Source organism: Lagenorhynchus albirostris, chromosome 19 (assembly GCF_949774975.1).
Source record: "Lagenorhynchus albirostris chromosome 19, mLagAlb1.1, whole genome shotgun sequence".
NCBI classification, from domain to species: Eukaryota; Metazoa; Chordata; class Mammalia; order Artiodactyla; family Delphinidae; genus Lagenorhynchus; species Lagenorhynchus albirostris.
This window is the reverse complement of record NC_083113.1, coordinates 13694364-13706960: the sequence shown is the minus strand read 5'-3', so window position 1 is coordinate 13706960 and position 12597 is coordinate 13694364. Positions and strand designations below refer to the sequence as shown.

General features: G+C 40.5%; 1 long non-coding RNA gene across 1 annotated transcript in view; it reads right to left on the bottom strand.

Annotated features, from left to right (window-relative positions):
- Positions 1–12512, bottom strand: part of LOC132509132 (uncharacterized) — a 39514-nt gene extending 27002 nt beyond the window's left edge. Inside the window, exon 1 of the long non-coding RNA XR_009536917.1 lies at positions 12303–12512. This is a non-coding gene — a long non-coding RNA (uncharacterized LOC132509132). The remainder of the gene's footprint in view (positions 1–12302) is intronic.
- Positions 12513–12597: the final 85 nt, after the last annotated feature.

Sequence of the window (12597 nt, the reverse complement as noted above, 5' to 3'; positions counted from 1 at the left end):
TTTTGTTGTCCACTTAACCTCTTTAGAGGCCCTAGCTCCAAATACAGTCATTTTGAGGTACTGAGGATGAGGCCTTCAACATATGAGTTTGGGGGTGGGGTGGGGGGAGACACAATTCAGCCCGTAAGAGACATTCCTTAGTTTTAGGATATTAACAGTTCTTCAGTGTTCTCTGAATAAGAGAACTATCAGATTAATGAGTAATTGAATTTGCTGTCCATGAAAGCTAGGGACAGGATATAATTAATTTAAAAATGAATAGGTACAGTTAATTGTATGTAAACTAGCTCTCTGATTCAATGAGAGCAGGTGAGGCCTGGGGGCCCAGACACTTCCTCTTGGTTGGGCCATTCTTGAAGGAGAGACAGTGTGCCTTAAGTGTATCCTTGCAGACCAAAACCAAGAAACATGAATCCAGAGAAGTAAAGAGAGCTCTAGACTCAGCACTTTTCCTGGGGTTAACTGCATGAAGCCTGGGTGTTAATGAACCATGTTCACAGGAGAAAAGTCCTGGGACTTAAGCAGAGTGAGAGGAAAGATCAGAGACCTATATAAAAAATTCTAGAACCTGAGGGCAAACCTTCAGTTGGTACTTTTTTAAAAAGCTCTCCATCTGAAAAAGATGGTGGGAATATATGTTTGTCTCCGCCTTTATGATGAGTAAATCAAGAGAAAAAGATTTCCCCTGAGAGTTCCTAACAGTAAGTCCATATTCCTGTGGGTTTAAAGCCTAAATTTGTACTATCTGTGTAACCTGAAAGACCTCTGGACAAAATTTTAGAGTGGTCCCAAGTTGGCTATTCCCATAGGTACACGGCATAAGCAAACACTAACTCTATCCAGGGAAATGCATTTTAAACCCAGGCTTTAAAGAATTTCCACAGATAAAATCCCAAGGAACGTGAGTTCCACAAACCACACAAGCAGAAGCAATAAACCTCAGAACCATACTCAGAGTTGGTATAAATATTGAAATTATAAGGTACTGAATATAAAATAAATAAATGTTTAAAGAGATTGAACATGGCGTTTAAAAAATACTGAAGGAAAAACAGAGTATCAAGATTGGCAAGGAAGATTTGAACAAGAAAAACTAGAAATTACATATATGAAAAATTTAAAACCCAGTGGACATATTAAATAGATTATATCACAGCTGAAAGGAGAAGAAACTAGAACACATATGTACTTGAAGAAATTATACAGGGACTTCCCTGGTGGCACAGTGGTTAAGAATCCGCCTGCCAATGCAGGGGACATGGGTTCAAGCCCTGGTCCGGGAAGATCCCACATGCCGCGGAGCAACTAAGCCCATGCGCCACAAATACTGAGCCCGCGTGCCACAGGTACTGAAGCCCACGCACCTAGAGCCCATGCTCCGCAACAAGAAAAGCCACCACAATGAGAAGCCCGCGCACCACAACGAAGAGTAGCCCCTGCTTGCCACAACTAGAGAAAGCCCTCATGCAGCAACGAAGACCCAATGCAGCCAAAAATTAATTAATTAATTAATTTTAAAAAAGAAAGAAATTACACAGAGCACAGCCCAGGGAGAAAAAAGACGGACATTATAAACAATGGGTTAAGAAATATGGGACAGAGTGGGAAGGTCCAGCGTACATCTAATTCATGGTTTTAAATATTTATTTATTTATTTGGTTGTGCTGGGTCTTAGTTGCGGCTTGCCAGCTCCTAAGTTGCAGCTCGCTGGCTCCTTAGTTGTGGCATGCGAACTCTTAGTTGCGGCACGCATGTGGGATCTAGTTCCCTGACCAGGGATCGAATCCAGGCCCCCTGCATTGGGAGCACAGAGTCTTAACAACGGTGCCACCAGGGAAGTCCCTAATTCATGGTTTAAGAACAAAAAAGATAATAGAACGGAGAGAAGCATATGCGAAGAGATCATATCTGGGAATTTTTCAGAATTGATGAAAGATTCTTCCTCAAATTCAGGAAACCCAATGAATCCCAGGCAGAACATATTTTAAAACATCCAAGCTAGATATATAGTAAACTTTAGCACACTAAAGAGAAAATCATTAGACAAAGCCAAAGCATTACTTTTTATTTTTCAACAGCAATAATGGAAGCCAGAAGATAGTGGAATGAGACCCTCAAAGTGCCAAAATAAAATAACTGTCACACTAGAATTGTTTGTCCAGCAGAATGTCTTTCAAGAACAAAAATAAAATTATTGTTTAGACAAACCAAAAACTAGGAATTGATTCCCAGGACACCCTCTTCAAAAGAACTTCTAAGAGATATACTTCAGGAAGAATAAAACTAATCCTAGAATGAAGGTCTGAAATACAAGAAGGAATGATAAGAAAAGGAAAAATAAACAAAAAAAAGGTAAACATATCAAAACTCTATCAAAAGTACAGTAACAATGTCAAATTTAGGTGTTTAAAAAAGAACTAACATCTTGAAAAACTTATAAATGGAGAGGATTTTGTTGAATACACATGAAGATATTTTTAGAGTAAACACTAAAAGAACAGCAAGTAAGTGTAAAACTTGCAACTAGCATAGAGGGGAAAATGGAAATGTGAGGAATTCTGTATCTCCCCTGTTTGGAGAGCAGATGAGAGCATCTTTGTTCAAGATTAGGTGAAACATGATGTTTTATGGTTCTTAAATGGAAGTTCAAATATGTGTAGAAAGATATGTATGGATGCTGAGTGGTCAAAAGGGTGGGTGAACTGTGTTGGTGACTGACTAGTCCATTGTTTCTTAACCCAAACCCACCCTTTTGCACTCTGCTTTGCGGCTCTGAGGCCGCCAGCTCCCTACTTAGTTCTTTTCAGAGGAAGCACAAGAAAGAAAGACAAAAGGCTGGAAGGAGAAAGTACGTGCTTCTTCGTGTTTTGCTTCCCTTTCCTGTCAGCATCACCCCGGCAGTGGTTCTTCCCCCTGATGGCAGCAGCTGACTCCTGTCTTTTCCATACTCTCAGTCTCATTTTTCTCTCTCTGACATACAAAGACCAGCTGTCCCCTTGTCAGAGGCCTGGGTTCCAGCTCTACTGGAGTATTCCTTCAAACTTCTAGATTCTAATAACCCTACCATGATTTTAATAACTCTATTATGTTTACATAATAGTAAACAACTAGAAACCTATTCCCTTTGTTGCCCCAGTCCTAGGGGGTGAAAGCTAATTTCTGCATCTATTATCTCTGATTAATACAATATCCCCATTTTGTCATCTCAACATCTATTTCACTAACTCAACCAATTCCTTTTATTAAATTCTCTCTGCTAACGTAACTGGTTCACTTTCTGTTTTTAGTACTCTGTCTCCTGTAGCCATATGACTAATTTTTGGCCAGTGGGATATAAGCAGAAGTAAGGTGGGCAACTTCTGTGTCATGTCCTTAAAATGAAGCTAATTGTTCCATACTTCTTCATTCTGTCTTCTCACAGAGGGGAACACAGATTTGGTGACCCTAAGATGGCTTCAACCGTATGAGTCAGGATGATGCTCAAAGCAGGGCAATAAGAAAGGTGGGACCTGATGACCTCTTGGGGCGAGGCCACCTACCTACTCTGGGATGTTTTGTGAAATAAATAAATGTCTTCTGAGGCACTGCATTCTGGACTCTCTTCATTATACCATAGTTATCCATATCAGTGTAGATGACTCTAAAAAACAAAAATACAGAAGCCTGGAAACTTAAATAATATAATACGAATAACTATTGAGTTAAAACATAAAAGAAATAAATCCTTATAACTGAATGGCAACAAAAGCACTACCAAAGCAATGATTCAACGGTAATCTATTGCTTTGAATATTTCTTATCAAAAGATTGAAAACAAATGAAGGAAGCCTCATTTTAGGAACTTAAATATGAAACAACAGAGAAAAATCCAAAAAAAAAAAAACAAGAAGAAAAAAATTTAAAGGCAGAAATTGACAAAGTAGAAAAATAGAGAAGATCAACAAAAACCGAAACTTGGCAACTTGAAATTCTAATAAGATAGAAATGCTTCAGGCAAGACTGATAGAAAAAAAGAAACATACAAATAAAAAACAAAATGCATAACTAAAAAGGGGGGAAACTATAGATATAGATATTCTTAAATGATAAAGTAAATTTTTGAACTACATAAACCAATACACTTGAAAACTGACAAAATGGACAAATTTCCACAAGAATAGAAAATGCTAATACTGAAACAAGAAACAGTAAACTTTGAAAAGACCAACAACAGTTAAAGAACCTGAAATTTTAGTTAAAAGAAGTCCCAGAAGGTTTAACAGGGGAATTCTACCAAGATTTCAAGGAACAAGTAATACCTGCTGTATACAAATTATTACAGGGAGAAGAAGAGAAATTCATTTTACAAAGCTGGTATATCCTTGATTCCTAAAGTGAATAGGGACAATTTAGGAAAAGAATATTAGAGGCCCATTTTACTTTCTAAGTATAAATACAATTCCTAAATAAAATATTAGATAAGCAAATACAATAATGTATGAAAAATAAAACATAATTGAGTAGGTTTTAATAAACATCAGAAAGTTAACAATGTAATGCACTACATTATGGAATAAAGGAGGAAAGTCATATGGTCACCTCCATGGATTGAAAAAAACATTTAATAAACTTCAACATCTATTTATGATAAAAGCTCTCAGAAAACTAGGGATAGAAAGGAACTTCCATAATTTGATAAGGACTATCTACTAAAAATCTACCACACACCACACAATTAAGACAGAATCTTGGGCTTCCCTAGTGGCGCAATGGTTAAGAATCCACCTGCCAATGCACGGGACACAGGTTTGAGCCCTGGTCCGGGAAGATCCCACATGCCGCGGAGCAACTAAGCCCGTGTGCCACAACTACTGAGCCTGCGCTCTAGAGTCCGCGAGCCACGACTACTGAGCCCATGCGCCACAACTGTTGAGCCCGCATGCCACAACTACTGAAGTCCGTGCGCCTAGAGCCCGTGCTCCGCAACAAGAGAAGCCACCACAATGAGAAGCCCGTGCACGGCAAGGAAGAGTAGCCCCCACTCACCGCAACTAGAGAGAAGCCCATGCACAGCAACAAAGACCCAACGCAGCCAAAAATAAATAAATTAAATAAATTTTAAAAAAAAAGACGGAACCTTAAGCTCATTCCCTTTAAGATCAGGAAGAACACAATCACTACTACTGTTCACTCCTAGGGGTCCTGACCATTGCAATAAGACATTATAAATATGTATATACGGAATGGGAGGGAGAATGACAAAATTGTCATTATTTGGATGTGACTTGGTATTCCATACAGAAACTCAAAACCATTAAAACTGTAAGTCAGCAAATTGACCAAATAAAATATCAAACTGGAAAAATGACTAACATTCCTCTACATAATAGTAAACAACCAGAAACTCTAATAAAAAATAAGATTCCATTCAGAATAGTAACAAAAGTTTAAAAGTAATCTAGGAATTCACCTGTCAATCCACAAGATGTTTATGAAGAAAAAAAGTTTAGGGAATTCCCTGGCGGTCCAGTGGTTAAGACTCCGAACTTTCACTGCTAAGGCCCAGAGTTTGATCCCAAAAAAGAGGAATTTTCTGTATCAGATAAGATATACCCAAAAGCCAGAGTAAAAAAAAAAAGACAAAAGTGGAATGGCACATAAGCAGACAAACTGATCAAAGCAACAAAACAGAGAGGAAAGAAAGAGACACGTGTACATAAAAAACCTTGAGATATTTCAGAATAAGCATCCTAATCAGAAAGGAAAAGATGGATTGTTAAAGGATGGTATGGGGAAAACTGGTTCCTTATAAGGAGAAAAGAAAAGTTGGTTCCCTACCTCTCACCATAATATGAAGATCAAATAAATGGATTAGAGACCTAAATATGAAAGATAAATCTATAAAGCTAGTATATTCATTTCATAGGGCTGCCAGAACAAGGTGCCACAAACTGCGTGGCTTAACACAACAGAAACGTATTGTCTCACAGTTCTGGAGGCTACCAGTACAAAATCAAGGTGTCAGTGGGGCCATGTCCCTCTGGAAGCTGTAGGGGAATCCTTCCTTGCCTCTTCTTAGCTTTTGGTGGTTTACTGGTAATCTTTGGAGTTCCTCAGCTTGAAGCTGCACTGCATAACTCCAATCTCAGCCTTCCTCATCACATGGTATTCTCCCTCTCTGTGTTTGTCTTCAAGTGACTGTCTTCTTATAAGGACGTCAGTCATATCGGATTAGGGGCCCATCCTATGACAGTATGACCTCATCTTAATTTAACTAATTACATCTGCAACTACTCTGCTTCCAAATGAGAGCACATTCTGGAGTATGGGGGCCGGGGGCGGTTAGGATTTCAACATATCTGTTTTTTGTTTTTTTTGTGTGTGTGTGGTACGCGGGCCTCTCACCGTTGCGGCCTCCCGTTGCGGAGCACAGGCTCCGGACGCACAGGCTCAGCGGCCATGGCTCACGGGCCCAGCCGCTCCGCGGCATGTGGGATCTTCCCGGACCGGGGCACGAACCCGTGTCCCCTGCATCGGCAGGTGGACTCTCCACCACTGCGCCACCAGGGAAGCCCAACATATCTGTTTTTAAGAGAAACAGTTCAACCCAGAACAGCTAGTAGAAAAATATAGAATATTTTTATGACTTTGGAGTGAATAAAGTTGTTTAAACCAAGAAAATATAAACTATATGAGATGAATTTGACTATATTAAGATTAAAGATTTCTTCCAAAGACATGATTGAAAAAGTTAACTAATAAGTGACAAACCGGGAGAAGACATTTTCAGCTTCAAAAAAAATGTGATTAATATCCAGAATATACAATAAAATCCTGCAAATATTTAGGAGTAGGAATCCCAATATAAAAATGGAGGGACGGGTCTTCCCTGGTGGCGCAGTGCTTGAGGGTCCGCCTGCCGATTCAGGGGACACGGGTTCGTGCCCCGGTCCGGGAGGATCCCACGTGCCGCGGAGTGGCTGGGCCCGTGAGCCATGGCCGCTGAGCCCGCGTGTCCCGAGCCTGTGCTCCGCAACGGGAGAGGCCACGACGGTGAGAGGCCCGCGTACCGCAAAAAAAAAAAAAAAAAAAAAAAAAAAAAATGGAGGGACTTCCCTGACAGTCCGGTGGTTAAGACTCCATGCTCCCAATGCAGGGGGCACAGGTTCGATCCCTGGTTGGGGAAGATCCCACATGCCGTGTGGGGCGGGGCAAAAGATATGAATAGGCAATTAACATAAAAGGAAATCTAGCTAGCTAACAAGCCTGAAGAGATGCTCAACCTCCCTCAAAATCAGTTAGAAAATTACAACATATTTTAAATTCATCAGAGTGGTTAAAATTAAAAGGTCAGAGAGGAGCTAGTATTAGTAAAGACATATAGAATTTGGAACTATCATGCACCTTTGGTTAGCATAATGCAGTATGTATATCCTATGATCCAGCAATCCCAATCTTGGTATATAATCCAGAGAAACTCTCACACAAGTCCCAAAGGATGTAAGTACAAGATTGTTGATTGAAGTATTGTTTGTAGTAGCAAAGAATTCAAGGCAATGTAGGTCTTCTTCATTAGTAGGTGAATAATTAAGGATGGTGAACTAATAAATTGGAGTGCTGTGCAGCAAACAGACAAAATTAACTAGATACACAAACAACACGGACTGCTCTTAAAACAATATTGAGCAAAAAAATGTAAAAATAGAAATGTACTTAGTATAATTTTTGTAAATTAAAAACATATACATATAGAAAGCACTATACATGTTTTAGAAATATAGACATATCCAAGAACCATAAATTAAACATAAATCAGAAAGTGTGTCTTTGAGGTGGAGGAAGAAATAAAAGTGGGAATGGGGATATGGAGAAAAAAATAACATAAGAGGATAGCTTTACACAAACTATTGCTATAGTGTGTCAGAAATGAAGCAGTATGATAAAATCAACCCACAGAAAAAGAAAAAAAAAAAGAAGAATGAATGAAAGAGAACAGAAGTACCATGGAAATGTTACGAAAAAAGACACATTAAAAGCAAAAATCATTACGAAGGACAGCAAAGGATATTTCATATTGATAAAAGGAATAATTCACTGGTGTCATATTAATATCATAAACCCTTATGCACCTAACAACATAACTTCAAAATATATAAAGTAAAAACTGATAGAGCTAAAATGAGAAATGAACATATCCTCACTCATAATGGGAGACTTTATTACACCTTCCAGAAGCCAATAGATCAAACAGGAAAAAAAGGGGCTTCCCTGGTGGCGCAGTGGTTGAGAGTCTGCCTGCCGATGCAGGGGACGCGGGTTCGTTCCCCCGTCCGGGAGGATCCCACATGCCGCGGAGCAGCTGGGCCAGTGAGCCATGGCCACTGGGCCTGTGTGTCCGGAGCCTGTGCTCCGCAACGGGAGAGGCCGCAGCGGTGAGAGGCCCGCGACGGCAAAAAAAAAAAAAAAAAAAAAACAAGATTAAAAAAAAGGTAAGGATATAATAGTTAAGAATTAGATCATTAATAAACTTGTATAGTCAGACCTCTTATCCCAACAACTAGAATGTACATCCTTTAAAAACAGGACACTTCCAAACAAAACAAAAAAATGCCATATACTAGGTCATAAAGGAAATCTCAACAAATTCCTAAGAATTTATGTCATTTGAAATACATTCATTAAATAAAATTAGAAATCAACTACAAAAGATAATCAAGGAAAAATCCATATATCTAGATATTAAAAACCACATTTCTAAATAATTTGGGGGTTAAGGGGAATTGAAATTACACTTTTTTTTGGAACTGAATGACAATGAAAGCGCTACAAATCAAAACCTGGGTATACATAACAACAAAATAAATACTAAAATGCAAAAAAATGAGTCAACAATTGAGGAAGAAATTAATGAAATAAAATACCCCCCCTCAAAACAAATAAGTAGAAGAGATCATCAATAGAACAAAAAGCTGGGAGTTTTTTAAACACCAATAAAACAATATTGAGCAAAAAAATGTAAAAACAGAAATGTTTTTCTATTTAAATTTTTGGCAAATTTGATCCAGAAAAATAAGAGAAGGAACAAATAAGTATCAGGAAAGCCAAAAGAAATATAACTTCAGATCCACAGGATTCATAAGAAATAAAATGCATAAAGTTATACCAATGAATCTGAAATCCTAGATAAAATATTGTTCTAGGCAAATATAAATTACAAAAATTTATCTCCGGAGAAAGTAAGAAATCTGAATAAACCAATATCCACAGAAGAGGTTGAAATTATAACCAAAGACCTACCAAAAAGGCACCAAGCATGGATGATCTTACAGTCAAATTCCACCAAATGTTCAAAGAACAGATAACTCCAATATATCACAAACCATTCCAGACTGCAGGAAAAGGTAGGTGGTTCCCCCAAATCGTAGAACAGAGCTAGCATTTCCCTTATGTCATAACTGGGCAAGGACAGCGCGAGAAAGAAAACCATGAGTCAGTCAATTCCATTCATGAAAACAAATGCACAACAACCCTAAAGAAAATGTTATTAAATCAAATCCAGCAATAGTGAAACAGAGGATGGTTCATCATTAACAGATTAAGGCAGAAAAGTCATCTGATCACATCAACAAAGGCATAGAAAGCATTTGATAAAAGTCAATGCCTGCTTTTAAAAAAAAATCAACTTCTCAGCAAATTAGGAAGAAAATTTAGAAATCTACTGAAAACATCATACTTAATGATGAAACCTTAGGGGCATTCCTTTAAAATGTCTAGAACAAGACAAGCATTGTCCATTATCACCACTGTCATTCAACATTGTATTGGAACCCTCAGCCAAAGGGCGAGGGGTGAGAAATGAGTTATAAAGATTGGAAAAACTAAACTGTCTTTTTTTCCCTGGACACCAGGGTCATCTAACTGGAACAGTATAGAGAATTATCTGTCAAGCTATTCTAGAACAAATAAGAGTGAGCTCAACAAGGTAGCCACATCCAAGTTCAGCATTAAAAACAGCAGTAACTGATTAGGAAAAAATAACAAAATCCCGGCCACAAGTAAATAAGTAAAAACAGTAAAATCCAGTGAGTGAACCAAAGAAAGCCATATAAGATATCCCAGGAAAAAAATTATACCTGTCCAAGAATAGAAGACTCAATATTACAAAGTCATATTCTCCCCAAATTAATAATTTATTCATTATAATCCCAATCAAAATCCGAAGGACTTTTTTATGGATTTGACAAATGCTATTCCACTCTCCATTTCCATTATAGAGCCTACCAGGTTTAGAACCAAGCCGGGTCCCTCTCCTCACCTAAGTCTAGGCATCTGCTTGGAGACCACCTGTTCTGCTGCCCACCTTCTTTGACTTGAATCACCCCATAAACAATTGGTAAACAGAGTAAGGATGTCAGCATACCACAGCCATGTTGGTTAATATGCAATTTTCTCTAGGAAGTTAACATTTTGAAGCAATCAAGGGCAAGGTTTCTCACAGGCAAAGAGGAAGCCTTAGTGATAAAAGAAGATCTTAAGGGGAAAAGCTGCAACTCTATAGAAATGTCTTCCTTTAGATCCACCGTGGATCGTTTAGTGATTTCAAAGACCCATTGCTTGCTACAATGGTATGGTATGTGGCAAAGCTGTGAAAGCAGATGAAGAAACTGCAACGATATTTTCCCACATTAAAATAACAGATTAATGAGGAAGACTACACCTTGGATCAGATTTTTAATTTTGAAGAAAATGGTCTCCATTAGAAGTTAGTATCTCCAGCCGGCATCTCTGTGAAGGAAGTACAAGCCCCAGCCTTTAAGACTGCAAAGAAGGCACTTAAAGTATTGATTGCTAAGCACAAATACCCCGTGTATATTTAACTGTGCTAGTATTTCTATTAGAATTCTTATTGGGACTTCCCTGGTGGTGCTGTGGATAAGACTCTGTGCTCCCAGTGCTGGGGGCCTCGGTTCCATTCCTGGTCAGGGAACTAGATCTCACATGCATGCCTTAACTAAGGAGCCCACGTGTGGCAACTAAGACCGGGTGCAACTAAACAAATATTAAAAAATAAATAAATAAGTAAACGTTATTGGTTTTGTAGCACTCTGATTACTAAGTTGCATACGTTTTGAGCAATCTGTCCTTAATTCTATTTTTCCCATAAAGCCTTGTCATTTTTAGTGCACTGTTTTGCAGAACTACAGGTTTTTCAGGAAAGCATGTATCAGGTTATAGCAGAAACGCCTGTACTCAGAATGAAGCGGGGCCTCTCTTCCAACAAGCATTCTTGAGAGGTCCAGAGTTTCCCTCACAGGAGAGCAGGTACCCACTTCCCTCTGAGCGCAGAACAATTTCCCAGGATACTGTGGGGCAGTTCTCTGGAGTTTGGGCACCAGAACCCATCAAAGTTCCCCTCTTCTCTCCTCCCGCCAGACCCCCAGACCACTGAGGAGAGGCTAAGTGAAAAGACGCAGAATTTTGCTGCTTACAAGCTTACAGATCTTGAGCAAGTCATCGAACCTCTGCAGGACTCAGTTTCCTCACTCTTTAAAATGGGAAGGCAGTGTTTTTAAAAATCATGATTGTCGTGGTGGTAGTTGTTTTTAATTTTAAAATATGCTTTTGAGGGGCTTTCCTGGCGGTCGAGTGGTTAAGACTCCGAGTTTCCACTGCAGGGGACACCGGTTCCATCCCTGGTTGGGGAACTAAGATCTGCCGCTCGGTGCGGCCAAAGAAAAAAGAAAAAGAGAGAGAGAAATATATGCCTTTGATTGTTGCTTTGCCATTTATAGTTGTGACCTTGGACAAGTGACTTTATTTCTCTATGCGTCATCTGTAAACTAGGGGCTTTGCGAGGATTTAACGCTACCATGTATGCAAAGCACTCAGCATAAGATGACCGACCGTTAAGCCCCACAAAATTGAAATTCCCATTACGGAAGGCGGGGATTCTCGAGTTCTGACTGCAGAGGCAGAGGAACCCAGGGGAAAGCAGATGTGGTTGTGATTTCCCCAGGGACTCTACAAACATCCTCCCAGCCCTGTCTTCCCCCAGAGGCCTCACCATCAGCCTGACCCCCCCCCCCCCAGCTTCCTGGAGCCACCAAGCAGCTCTCCCTTGCCCGCGGTTGGAGGACTGCCCCACGGCGCCGGTTCGCGAACGGACTACACTTCCCGGCGTGCACCTCGGGTCGGGGCCCCGAGGGGCAGTCCAACTGCGGGGACCTAGTCCTGGCCTGCGTTAGAGGCTCCGGACAGTAACCACCACTCACGCAGCTGCTACTTTTCGCTTTGCGAAGAGCGTCAGTCACCGTCAACCCCACCTTGGGCCGCGGCCCCCGCAGGGCCTGTGACGAGCGCTCGGCCCTCTCCTCCTCTCCTCCTCCAGGCGTCCGGCCCACGACGTCCCAGGGAGGGCCTGAGGCCAGGCTTATCTCCCCGGGAGAATTCCTTCGCCCACGCGCACTCCTCACTTCGGCCCGAGGCCCGCAGCCGGGCTCTGGAGGCTGGGTGACTGGGCACCGACCAGGAAGTCGCGCTGCCGGAGACTACAACTCCCAGGCGGCACCGCGGCGCGGCGGCAGCGTTCACGTCACTCAGGCACTGCCTGCGGCCCCG